Genomic DNA, 13,291 nt, shown 5'->3' with positions numbered 1-13,291 from the left:
CCTGGGTACAGTAACGGATGATCTGGATCATCCATTACCGAGTGGAGACTTGTTTAGGATCCGTCACCTCTTCTGGCGACATACTCGGGGACGAAACTGAACATTGCCTTTCGCCCTTCTCATTAATGGGGAATGTCGAAAGAGAGACCATGAAGTTCCTTGACTCGTATGGCTGCTGTCAGTGTGTGTAGGAACATTGTCTTCTTAAACCAGGTGAAAATTTGTTGCCTGATGAAGTGGAACATAAGGAGGTCTCTTTAGAGATCGGAGAATTTGAACCATGTTCCGAGAGGAAGGTCTCAATTCTGACTAGAGAAAGGCAAGTTGTAAGTCCAGTCCGTAGGAGTCAAGAAAGGTGTAGTGAGAGGATGTTCCTTCCTTTCAGTTTGAAGGTGAAGGATCAAGGTTAAGTGATCATCTTTACCTGTTGAAACTGAATAGGGGGTCTTTTCCTCTTGCATATACTCGAGGATTCCGCTATTATTGGAACAGAGGTATCGAGTGGAGAGAGATACTTCCACATGACACCAACCACACAAGACGTTATATTGCCTGGTAGACTGATGCTGAGGAATGCCTCAGATATCTAGACAACCTTTTCGCAAAGAGGTATGGGGTAGTCTCCAGGCGTACAATCATAGCAAAGCTACAGCTTGTGGTAGGTGTCGAAGTGGGTCGTCTGTGATGTAAAGATGGTTCTTTTGGAGACTATCAGAAGCTGCAAAAGGTTTGGAAACCGTTCTGCGTAATGCCATAGCAAAGCTAGGAGAGTCCTTGAAAGGCTGACCGATGTTCTAGCCTTCTTGAGTGTCCTTCTCCAGGCAAAACGGACGAAACGTAAACGTCATTGTTGTACCCACCGTTGTTGGCGTATTTTTTGCCAGAGAGCCTTGGGGTCTAGGGCTGGGGAGCAACAGCAGCCGGAAGTTCAGGAGCGTTGCGAACAGATCCCTAGTTGGAGGACCCTGTAAAGTCGGGACTTTCTCGGCTACAAGGTGATCCAAAGACAATTCGGTATACCTTATCTGAGATGCTGTGCACAGATTGTCGGCGAGCACATTCCTCTAGTCTGGAATGAAGCGGGCTAATAGTGGCACCGAACGTACTTTTCAAGTGTTTATAGTTAGATGGGAAGAGGCTACGAGCAAGTTCCTTCTTGCTTGCCGATGTGAGCCTCTATGTGGTGTGTGGTATTATCGCCCATCACATCACCGAGTGATTTGTTAGGAACCGATGAGGCTGCTGAGAGACCGGAAAGTTGGCTTTCATCTCTTAAGAGATTTAAGTGAAGGTACTTTTGGACTCTGTCCAGAGGGCTGAGGTTGTGTGGTGCAGCACTATTGTCCCTCCTCTCTTCTTTTGATGTGTTCTAAGCACAGCAACAAGTCCAAGGGGTGGGGAAGGAGGAGAAGGTTATACAGCCCTATAGATTCTGGACTGACACCCATCCCTTAAGGTTCGTCCAAACTTCTGGTTCCATAGGGGTCAGAATGTCTGGGGGATTGAGGGCCTGATTACAATCAGACTCAAGTCACTCTGGGATGGGAGTTCTCTTCGTTTCTGAGAAAGTTTTGTGAAGATTAGTGTCTAGAATCATTCCCAGATACACCAGTCTTCTGGTAGGGAAGTAGGGAAGACTTCCGCAGGTTTACCTTGATCATTGGATCTTGGTAAAAGGACTTCAGAAGTTCTGGTGCTAATGCAAGGTTGCCACCGAGTCTGCTAAGGTCAGTCAGTCGTCCCGAAACGGAGGAGACAGAAGCCAATCCTGTAAGACCAGGATGGGTGTAGTGGAAAGACCGAAGCACAGTGCCCTGAACTGGTATTTCTTGTTTGTCTAAACTAAATCTTCCACCCTTCCTAGATGGATGGTTTGGGCCTGGAAGTATGTGTCCTTTAGTTCCAGTGTGCAAATGAAGACCTGAGGTCTTAGCCCTTGTTCGAACTCCAACATGGTGTGGACATCGACCCAAAGAGACAGCTCCTAGTGGATCCTTTTGCATGGGAGATTGTTGACGCTGGGATCTTGACTCGTGGCGTAAAGGATCAGAAGCGATACCCTGTGGAAGAATTCTTCCCTGAGAGAGAATTCCTTTAACTAACAGAAGGAAGGCAATGCTTAACCCTACCATGCGCCCTGATGGGAATGAAGGTTGTCGATCGTTCGCCGATCACTTTAGTGTGATGGCGAACGGCCAGTAGCGAGAAGTATGTTGTATACTTTCTGATCTAGGGAAATATGGGAAGAGGTTGACTAGTAAGTCCGAGTCACGAACTGCTGGCGAATTGCCGATAATCGGTGATTCGGCGGTCTGTGAGCCGAGGATGGTAACTGACAGGCAGATGAAGGCTGTCTGGTCAGTCAGCCAAGGTAGGTTGGTGATAAATGAGTTTAATGATAGTCATTTGGTGATGGTAAGCCATTGAAGATCAGCGATCAATCGCGGACCAATGATCGGTGAGCTAGAGATCAGCAAGCTGACTATGGTCTCTCCTGGTTGGTCAGAGATCAGCAAGCTGACTATGGTCCCTCCTGATTGGTCAGAGATCAGCAAGCTGACTATGGTCCCTCGTGGTTGATCAGAGATTAGCGAGCTGACGGTGGGCTGGTCAGAAGTCAGAGAGCTGAGTTCAATGATCGAAGAAAGATGAGCTGCCCATCGGTGATCTAGTGATCAGCAAGCTGATGACTGGTTATTGCCAGCAATCGGTGATTGGAACGCTAGCAATCGAAGATCGTTAGTCATTGGAGGGACTAGAGGTCAATGATCAGAGCTGAGCTAGCAATTGGCGATGTGGTGATCGGCGAGCTAGCGATCAGCAAACCGTGAACTAGCCATCACCAAACAGTGATCTAGAGATCAGTCTGTTGATGCTTTCTTGTTTGCTGATGGTGGTCTGTCAAGGAAAAAAGAAACTTCAGAAGAGACAGGGACCAAGGATTCCCCGCGGGTGATGCTGGTGCTCAGTTTCTGCTGAAGCGCAGTCTTTGGTGAAAGCGCTGGAGAGCAGGCAAGCACTGGTGGGCAGGTGAGCGCTGGCTCTTTGGCAGGAGCTGGCGCATTGGATCTGCAAGCACTGGCTCTTTAGCAAGAGGTGGCGCATTGGATCTGAGACCGCAACTGCGCAGGAGGGCGCCGAAGATTCCGCTATTGCTGGAATAGAGGTATCGTGGATGTGAGAGCGCAGGTAAGCATTGGCATGCACTAAGGAGAGACTTGCCTAAGACTGTGCTCCGCCCCTGAAGGAATAGAGACTCAGCAAGGGGGGAGAGTAGTCTAGGCGAAGATGGCAACAGCAGTGATCGGTGAGCTAGAGATCAGCAAGCTGACTATGGTCTCTCCTGGTTGGTCAGAGATCAGCAAGCTGACTATGGTCCCTCCTGATTGGTCAGAGATCAGCAAGCTGACTATGGTCCCTCCTGATTGGTCATAGATCAGCAAGCTGACTATGGTCCCTCCTGATTGGTCAGAGATCAGCAAGCTGACTATGGTCCCTCGTGGTTGATCACTGTGAAGTGATTAAGATGCAGGCAGTCCTCCCTCAGAAGGGGGAAACAACCTTCCTCCAAGATGAAGTGCTGATCAGGTGTTGCCACAGGCGTACTTCTGAGAGAAGGGATGACGCCCATGAGGGCTGGTGGATCAGCAAGCTGACCTTCAACAGTAGCGATCCTCTGAAGAGGAGTCTCTATGAGTGGCCTCTCTCGCAAACGACAGAGATGAACACTTAGTAGAAAAGACTTGCTTAAGACTGTGTCTTTGCCCTCTCGAAGTGGGATCTCTGGGTCGAAAACCCGTTGAGAGCCCTCATTAGAGTCAGAACTTGCCAAAATGCATTTTTAAATATTTAACTTAGCCGGTGAATATATAATAGCTGAGCCTCCGGCGGCTCGACAGAAAAACACACAAAAACTCGCGAGCGATTGCTATGAAGGTTGCGGGTGTGCCCACTAGCGCCAACTATCGGCCAGATACCGCATATACATGTAAACAGACCCAATTTTTCTCTGTCGGTCTGATCGACAAGACGTACCATTACTTGCTGTTAACCTGGAGTTTTTCAACAGTCTTGGTGAAGTACTTCCTTTTGGTTTGAGCTTTCGCAGTGCAGGTGTTTTATCTTCAACTTAAATCTTGAACTCGATTTTGGATAGATTTAATTGTTGATGACTTTGGATTGTTTTTTGGACTTTCTTTGACTTTTAAATGACCGACCCTTCCCTTAGTACGGAAGTGTGTTTTAGGCTTTTAGCAATTATCTTATCACGTTATAGATTTTCCTCTATATATTTTATATCTCAACCGCCTTTATTAGGCCTCTTCGATTAGCTTTCCATTTTTAATGAACATCAAGATAAATTTTAATGTTTTGTTTATATGCGACCTTACCTATTCCTCCCCTAATCCGAGAGTAGGCGGTCCTAACTTGGAAACCGAAGTTAAACAACGTTGAGCCCTTTCAATCGTAAATAACTTTCACAGAGCAAATGATTTAAAACTTATTAAATGAATATTTTTTAGTAGATATTTTATGAAAGATTTTCTTTGAATAGTCTTCGTACTGTTTAAAAGATGAACTAACGTTTAGTTTATTTATGCTACGCAGTTTGCGCTCTATCGTTACGATAGAGAGAGAGAGAATCACGGTTTCACTTTGCAGAAAGAGTAAATCGATTCTGACGTTTTGTTCATTCTTCTTTCAAACTTAAATGTTTTAAATACTATTTTAAAGGAATTTGTTAATTGAAAAACCTTTCAGTTTTTTCCTTTGGTCAAATAACCTGTTTATTGACAAAAGGTAAGTGGGCTTTTCTCTTCGGTGCGAGAGAGAGAGAGAGAGAGAGAGAGAGAGAGAGAGAGAGAGAGAGAGAGAGAGAGAGAGAGAGAGAGAGAGAGAGAGAGAGAGAGAGAGAACGTTCCGATCTTTATTCTCGTCCCAAGCGAGTAACGTTGTTCTCGAGTCAGTTTTTTACTCTCGTCCCTAGTCTCTGTACGGGGAGAAAGGATAAAACGATTTTAGTTTTTTTATTCTCGTCCCAAGGCACTGTACGGTGAGAGATTGAAAACGTAGTTTTGAATGAACTAGTGTTTAGTCTCCTTCTCAGCCACTGATCTTTTTATCTTAATATGTTTACTGTTTTTTGCTTGTATTAATGTGCTTACATTATACGACTTATTTCGCAATTATAACCTTTTGATGAGGGTAGAATTGCGTGCTTCAGGTAGAAATCAGTTTTATTCATGCCTAATGTGAATTGTTGAAAAATTTGATTTCAGTGAAGTAAGTGCAAAACAGAAAATCGTAGTGTTAAAGTGATAATTGCGCAAAGTGTTATCAGTGTTGCGACCGAGGGTTCGTCTGTTCGTGCCTGTCGTTCGCCTAGTCCGAGACCTCTTGCAAGCTCCCAAGCCCAGGGGAGAAGTAATGTCGTACGACTTATGGGTTCGAGAGGCCTTGATCAACGAACAGACGTTCCCTCTATGGTTTCAGGCGTGTCTCACCAAGACCGCCCCTACCATAAGACGAGCGAGACGATTTTCTCCTCGTCATCCGAAGACTTTTCGCGTAAGAAACCGTGGAGCAAGGTTTCGAGGCCCTTTAAGCGAAAGTCAGTCCTTTCAGGACAGGTCCAGCGTCCTGGTTGTAGCCATTGGGACAGCTCTGACCCTATGCAGTCATCGGAAGACTGCTCGCCGCCTAAACAAAAGCGTAACACAGGCTCCGAGAGTCTATTGTAGGCAAGGTTTTGCAGTCACAGACGTTACCCTCGTCTCTTACCGCAACCATTCCCGTTGATCCTAAATGGGTTGTATGGCAAGACATGCAGAATAAGCTTGCCTCTCTTATGGAGGACTATTCTGTTGAGCAGGTTCACGATGATCCTCGCCGCTTAGCTGATCGAGATCCTGGCCGTCAGCCGCCCAAACGAGCCTTTGCTCGTCCTGTTGACATTGACGTTACAGTCGTTACAAAGTCACGTCAATCGTGTTTTGTAGAGCCTCACTCGATGCAGTCCCGTGTTGACTCTCAGCCGCTTGTGGACGTTCAGCCGCTAGCCGCTTGCTCTTGTTGACGTTCAGGACGTTCACCAACCAGCATAGTTGACTTGTTTTGACGTTGAGCGTCAAGCACCGCAGTCAAGAGTTGTTTTGACTGCTCAGTCTAAGCAGTCAAGGCAGTCTCGAGTTGACGTCGAGCGTCCTCCCGCACCTGTTGTTGTTGCTGGTCAGTCCTTTAAGCAGTTACATGACATAGCGTCCTTGACTGCTACTGTTGCTCCTTTGCGTGTGGACTCTGCTTGTCAAGCATTGCCACCACGGCAGGTCTCTCCCTTGCTTGAGACTCGGCAATTGTCGGACAAGGTTCCTTCAGATGAGGAAGTTGCTGATCCCCCTCCTACTGATATTCCCTTGAGGACTCTGTCAGACGGAGAGGAGCCTAAAGCTGCTCAGCCCTCTATGGACTTTAAATAAATCATGCTGATTTTTAAGGATCTTTGTCCGGATCTTTTTGTAACTGCTGCTCCTCGTTCGCCTAAACGTCAGAGTTTACACTAGGCCTAGCTACTTCGAAGCCATTGTTTTCTAAGCTAGTGCTCTCTCGCTCTTCTAAGAGAGCTTTACGTTTGCTAGGCGACTGGTTAATCACCAGGAGGAGTTTGGGGGAGACAGCCTTTGCTTTCCCTACTTTTAAGCTGTCTTATAGAGCGAGAGTCTGATATGACACGGGAGAAGTTCTCGGCTTGGGAGTTCCTGCCTCTGCCCAGATAGACTTCTCAAACCTCATAGACTCTCCCTGGTGCCTGGCCATGAGACGCTCCAAGATTTTATGGTCGACTTCAGAGCTAGACCATCTCCTGTTAGGAGTTTTTTCGAGCGTTTGAAGTTTTGCTGTACAATTATGTCATGCATAAACAAGGCTATCAGGGATGGCTCCAATTATCTGACAGCCACGTTCTCTGCAGGAACAAGTCCCTCTGGGATGGCTCCAATGATCTGGCAGCCATGTTCACTGCAGGAGTACGTAAGAGGCAAGTGCGCTCAATGTGTTCATTGTCAAGACAAACTTCACAATGAAGTCTGCCAGGCTGTCTTGACAGCATTAATGGAAGGCGACTGGATGGTCTCTCTCGACCTTCAGGAGGCATACTTCCACATTCCTATACACCCAGATTCCCAACCGTTTCTGAGGTTTGTTTACAGGAATGTGGGGTACCAGTTTCGAGCCCTGTGCTTTGGCCTCATTCCTGCTCCTCTCGTGTTTACGAGGCTCATGAGGAATTTGGCAAAATCCCTCCATCTATCGGGAATCCGAGCCTCCCTGTACTTGGACGACTGGCTTCTCAGAGCATCGTCCAGTCTTTGCTGTCTGCAGGATCTACATTGGACGTTGAGTCTGGCCAGGGAGTTGGGACTTTTGGTCAACCTAAAAGTCCCAACTGATCCCATCCCAGATTATTCTATATTTGGGGATGGAGATTCGCAGTCCAGTTTTCTCGGGCTTTTCCGTCTGCCACCCGAATAGAACAAGCCCTGCTCGAAGTCCAACTAATGCTGAAAAGAGAACGTTTGTTCAGTCAGGAGTTGGAACAGTCTCGTAGGGACTCTCTCATCCCTGGAGCAGTTTGTCTCGCTAGGGAGACTACACCTTCTGCCTCTCCAGTTCCATCTAGCCTCTCACTGGAACTAGGACAAGACGTTAGAGACGGTATCATTCCCAGTCTCCGAACCAGTAAAGGCATGCCTGAAATGGTGGGACAGCAATATCAGTCTGAGAGAGGGACTATCCCTAGCAGTCAAGAACCCAAACCACGTGTTGTTCTCAGAAGCGTCGGATTTGGGTTGGGGTGCGACCCTGGACGGTCGGGAATGCTCGGGTCTGTGGACCTCAAGTCAGAAGAGCATGCACATCAACGGCAAGGAGCTATTAGCAGTCCACTTGGCCTTGATGAAATTCGAAAGCTTTCTTCGAAACTAAGTGGTAGAGGTCAACTCAGACAACACCACAGCTTTGGCGTACATCTCCAAGCAAGGAGGCACACACTCCTTCACGCTGCTCGAGATCGCAAGGGACCTTCTCATATGGTCAAGAAATCGAGGGATCTCCCTGTTGACGAGATTCATCCAGGGGGACTTGAACGTCTTGGCAGACTGTCTCAGTCGTAGGGGTCAGGTGATACCCACGGAATGGACCCTCCACAATGACGTGGGCAAGAGTCTTTGGGCTACTTGGGGTCAACCCACCATAGACCTCTTTGCCTCCTCGTTGACCTCGTTTGATGAGGTCCTGTTGTATGGGTTGCAGCCCTTAATACTTCAGCTCCTGGGAGTCTTTCAGCATCCTAAGAGGATCGCTGGGCTTCGTGAGGAAGATAGATTAATAAGACAGAGTAATCGTCTAAGTCAACTTCCTTACCAGGTACCTTTATATATTTGGGTTTTGTTATGATATAACTGTCAAAAACTCTAAGCATATACGCTGTAAACTTAATTAACTCTGGTCTCTACCCACCACCATGGGTGTGAATCAGCTATTATATATTCACCGGCTAAGTTAAATATTTAAAAATGATATTTTAATTATAAAATAAATTTTTGAATATACTGTACTTACCCGGTGAATATATAAATTAAAGGCCCCCCCCCTACCTCCCCGATAGAGACCCAGCAGGATGAGAAAAATTGGGTCTGTTTACATGTATATGCGGTATCTGGCCGATAGTTGGCGCTAGTGGGCACACCCGCAACCTTCATAGCGATCGCTCGCGAGTTTTTGTGTGTTTTTCTGTCGAGCCGCCGGAGGCTCAGCTATTATATATTCACCGGGTAAGTATATTCAAAAATTTATTTTATAATTAAAATATCATGTTCTGACTCTTGCTGGTCTCCTCCTGCTGTAGAACTTGCAAAGAAGTCTCCTTCTATCCCGAAGGCTCTTCTTGGTGGGGGGATTCGTGGACATTCCCTGAGTGGCTAGTTGGCTCCATCCTAGTCCTAGTGGAGGACTTAGGCAATGTTTTGAAGTCTTTAGATTCCTTCCTGGGGAGGATATAAGACTTCAACATTGATGAGGGTGGCATGTTCCATCCAATCCCTGAGTGAACCCCTTAGCGCAAAGAGAGGTTTCCTCCATTAGTGCGATGGGGGAAAGTCTCTCTTCGCGTGATTCCCTTGGAGACGGGAAATCTTTGTATGAAAGGGAAGGAGAGGCAGTCTGAGGAATAGAAGGAACCTGCGTCGAAGGTCTGCGTGGACTCAGTTCCGCCCTTGGGGAAGTGACCGTGTCTGGAACTCCTCTTTTTCTTTTCAAAGGGGTAGAAGAAGCTATGATTCTGTGTCCCAATTCAGAGAGGACAGGTTTTAAAGCCTGAGCTACGGCTCTGATCAGGACACCGAATCAGGCCTGTTGGCTGACAGACGCACTGTCAGACATACCCCTTGAAGGGAAAGGGATTGAAGGGTCCCTGGGAGGAGTCACTATAATTGGTGGGTTCGCCTGTGGTAGCTTTGGTATCCTGGACCCCTCAGGAAGTTTCCCTTCTCCCACAATGCGCGGTGGCATGCGCTTGCGGGAATGAGGCGATGGCAACCTTGCCGTACGTCGTTCTTTGGGATGTGTAGTCTCGCGCGGGAGGATATTGACACTCGCACGAGGGAGAATAATGGCGCTCGCGCGTGGGAGAGTAATGGCGCTCGCGCGTGGGAGGGTAATGGCGCTCGCGCGAGGGAGGGTAATGGCGCTCGCGCGAGGGAGGGTAATGGCGCTCGCGCGAGGGAGGGTAATGGCGCTCGCGCGAGGGAGGGTAATGGCGCTCGCGCGAGGGAGGGTAATGGCGCTCGCGCGAGGGAGGGTAATGGCGCTCGCGCGAGGGAGGGTAATGGCGCTCGCGCGAGGGAGGATAATGGCGCTCGCGCGAGGGAGGGTAATGGCGCTCGCGCGAGGGAGGATAATGGCGCTCGTGCGAGGGAGGATAATGGCGCTCGTGCGAGGGAGAATATCGGGGCTCGCACGGGAGACTGGTGGCGCGCGCAGGATTATCACGAAGAGCGCGCGGGAGTGTTTGCGCACGTCTGTGCCGGCTGTAGGGCGCGCGCAGAAGAAAGTTCCCTAGCACGCGGGCGCACAGTGGATTCATGCGGGGCGTGCGGGAGATTGTTGGCGCGCATTCCTAGGAGAGGATTGATGAGCGTGCGCATGGCGCGCATAGCCTTGCGGATGCGCGGGAGAAAGCTGGCGCACAGGTAAGCGTTGGCGCGCGGGAGAAGGCAGCATGGCTGACATCCCAGAAGTCCTGCTATCAGTGGAAAGTTGGTGTGCAGGTTTTACCTGGCCCGTAGGATGGTGCGCAATGCTGCGCACAGGAGAGTGAGATGTTGGGCGCGTAGGATGGTGCGCAGCATGGCACGCAGGAGAATGTTGGCGCACGGGAGAGTGCTGGCGTGTAGGGGAGCGTCATTGTGCAGGAGATTGATGGCGCACAGGTGAGTGTTGTCGCGCAGATGGGCGCGGGCGCTTAGGAGACTGTTGGCGCGTAGGCGCAGGGCGCGTGGGCGCAGTTTGCGCAGGCAAGAACTGGCGAGCAGGACATCGTGGGCGCATGTGTGCATGAGGGCACGCATGGCGTGTGATGGAGCTATGCTCTTGTTGGAGTGTATGCGCATGTTGGCGCGTACACTCTTGAAGCCCTGTGTTAGGGTTAGGATGAATGTCAGCGCGTAGTGATGGGGCCTGACGAGCTACTAATGAGTGCTTGTCAGGTTTCGTGGGTGTGTAGCGCGCAAGTTGTTGGCGTGCAATAGCACATTTAGATAGAGCCTTGTTAAGCCCATGAAGGAACGCCGACAGCAGGTCGGTAGGTCTGTTGGGTGGAAGGACGACCTTCCACCGAAGGAGATCGCGAACGATCTGCAGAGAGGTCCAGGACCAATGCAGGTGCAATGACGGATGATTGGTCTAGAGGCTCCTCTGCGAGGGACTGCATCGAAGATGTTGAACCAAAGAGGCGTCTCCTCACCGCAGGTGAAGGAAGGCAAGCCTTCCAACGAATACGCCCTCTGGGGGCCATTGGATCAGCAAGCTGACCTTCTGCAGTACTCCGAAGAGGAGTCTCTGTAAGTGAACTCCCCCAAGGGACAGTAGCACTAGTAGAAGAGACTGACGATGGACTTAGTTTCCCTCTAGTAGGTTGATCAGGAACGGGAGAAACTAAGCCGTCAGCTACCGTAGAGTTTGGAGTGGAAGAGGAGATGGGTGAGACCGCATTGGATACCTCTGACACCACAATGTCGACAAAAGACAGAGGATCAACCTCTGACGGTGACGACGATTGCTTGACAGCAGCACCTAATCGGATGTAGTTAAGCAAAACCTCCTTGGAGTGTGAACCCGTAAGCCCCAAGGAGGACTAAAGTTGAAATAATGAGGTTAATGACATATCCTCCCCCAGGGGGAAGACGTGGAGCTGCTTCGCTAGGGGAAGCAACGTCATCTCTCGAGACTCGAGGTTGGTTAACAATAAATCGGTCTATGCTACCACTCGACAGTCTCTCTAAAGAGACTGACCGAGTGGGAGCTTCGGAGGAGGTTTAGGCAACGGAAGAAGAGGCCTTGGGTTTTTCTCCTTTTGAAGCAACATTCGAAGGAGAAATATCCCGTTTGGACTTCTTCCGTCATCGCGAAAACCTTTCCCATTGGGAGGCAGACCACTCACTCCCTACACGTGTTGGTAATATCACACTGTTGGCCCCTACAAGAAGGACAAACGGCATGAGGATCAGTCTCGACCGCCAACATGAATGTTCCACAGGGGCGGTCGGGAAACCCAGGGCAGGTGCGCATGATCGCAGAGGCCAACTTCACATATACAGAAACTAGAAAAAGAAAAGAGCAAAAGCAATTAAATAGCTGCCAATATGATGGCGAGGATAAGAGCGGACACGTCTGACCACTATCCAAGCTGAGAGCAAAGTGAGCTCAAGCACAGGTGTGTGAGAGGGGGGGATAGCAAGCTACCCTTCCCTACTCCCGCTAACTAGCGGTGTGGGTAGTAAACCTCTGTTAAAAATGAATGGCTAGTCATTTCAGCTACGCCTAAAGTAATACCCCCTATTAAATAGCGTGCTTTGTATTCCAGTTACGGAACAAACTGTCTTTATAGTTACCATACTTGCATAACCTGAATTTTGAGATTTTTTTTTTTTTTTGTTAGGCACCATGACTGGATCAAGACTGGTCACTAAATTGCCTTCTAAGACGAGGTCGGGTAACTTAGTCTTGTACAAGGTAGCACGTCTCTGTTAAAGAGGGTCTACAGTAAGCACTAAATGGTAACATGAATCTCCAGTCTTTTTCTAAATTAGAGACAATTCTTTGAATCTCTTTTCATAATGAAGTTGGAGAGTTAAGGTGTGTAAACTGTCTTGGATTAGACCCTTTTACAAATTTGGTGGAATAAGATACCTCCGAACTTACCCTTACAGTATATGTTTTAGGTACATCCCTGCAGAAGGTTACACAAAGAAGAATGCATGTGAACATCAGCTGATTTCTCAGTTTGTTTACCCTTTGAAACGGGTTGCTCCTGGAGTGTTATTTCGTATTATCTTTGGCTCTACTAACACCTACATTAACCCCAGTATCATTACTGTATAGTGAGATGAGCTATAGTCAATTTCTTTTAGCGATGCAGATTTGCACCGACTCGCAGCGGTGCCCTTTTAGCTCGGAAAAGTTTCCTGATCGCTGATTGGTTGGACGAGATAATTTTAACCAATCAGCGATCAGGAAACTTTTCCGAGCTAAAAGGGCACCGCTGCGAGTCGGTGCAAATCTGCCTCGATAAAAGAAATGGACTATAGTGGCAGAACTTACAAGCAAATGGCAAACTCTGTCATCTGAAACTAGATGAAAATGATCCAAATTAGTTGAAACTTTGTTCACTTCTTGTGAATTTAAGGGAATCATACAATATGCCCCGCCATCCACATAAGTAATATGAGACTGCGACTTTTTACTACCTTTCGGGTGAGAAGCACTTGCTTTAACAAGCGGAGGAATATTTGGATCAGTACATCATGCTTGGTCTTCTGCCTCACACTAGCTGTCTTATAGAGTGACTAGGATTGAGGAATTGGAAGGGTTGGCAGCCGAAGGAACTAAAGTACCTTTGTATGTAAAGATTTTGAAGCTCTGCATAAGGCTTTCAAAGCTGTGTAGCGCAGTGTGTGATCAAAACTGTTACCAAATGAAATTAGAATGACTATGAGGGGTTGGGTTAGGTTTGGACATG

General features: G+C 48.3%; 2 protein-coding genes across 6 annotated transcripts in view; one reads left to right on the top strand and one right to left on the bottom strand.

Moving 5' to 3' along the window:
• Nucleotides 1-13,291, bottom strand: part of LOC137642388 (uncharacterized) — a 65,918-nt gene that overhangs the window by 4,775 nt on the left and 47,852 nt on the right. The window lies entirely within an intron of this gene.
• The window catches only part of LOC137642384 (collagen alpha-1(XVIII) chain-like), an 82,766-nt gene that overhangs the window by 68,236 nt on the left and 1,239 nt on the right, over nucleotides 1-13,291 (top strand). The window lies entirely within an intron of this gene.

The sequence above is a fragment of the Palaemon carinicauda genome, chromosome 6 (assembly GCF_036898095.1).
Source record: "Palaemon carinicauda isolate YSFRI2023 chromosome 6, ASM3689809v2, whole genome shotgun sequence".
Lineage (NCBI taxonomy): Eukaryota > Metazoa > Arthropoda > Malacostraca > Decapoda > Palaemonidae > Palaemon > Palaemon carinicauda.
This window is presented reverse-complemented; position numbering and strand designations above follow the sequence as displayed.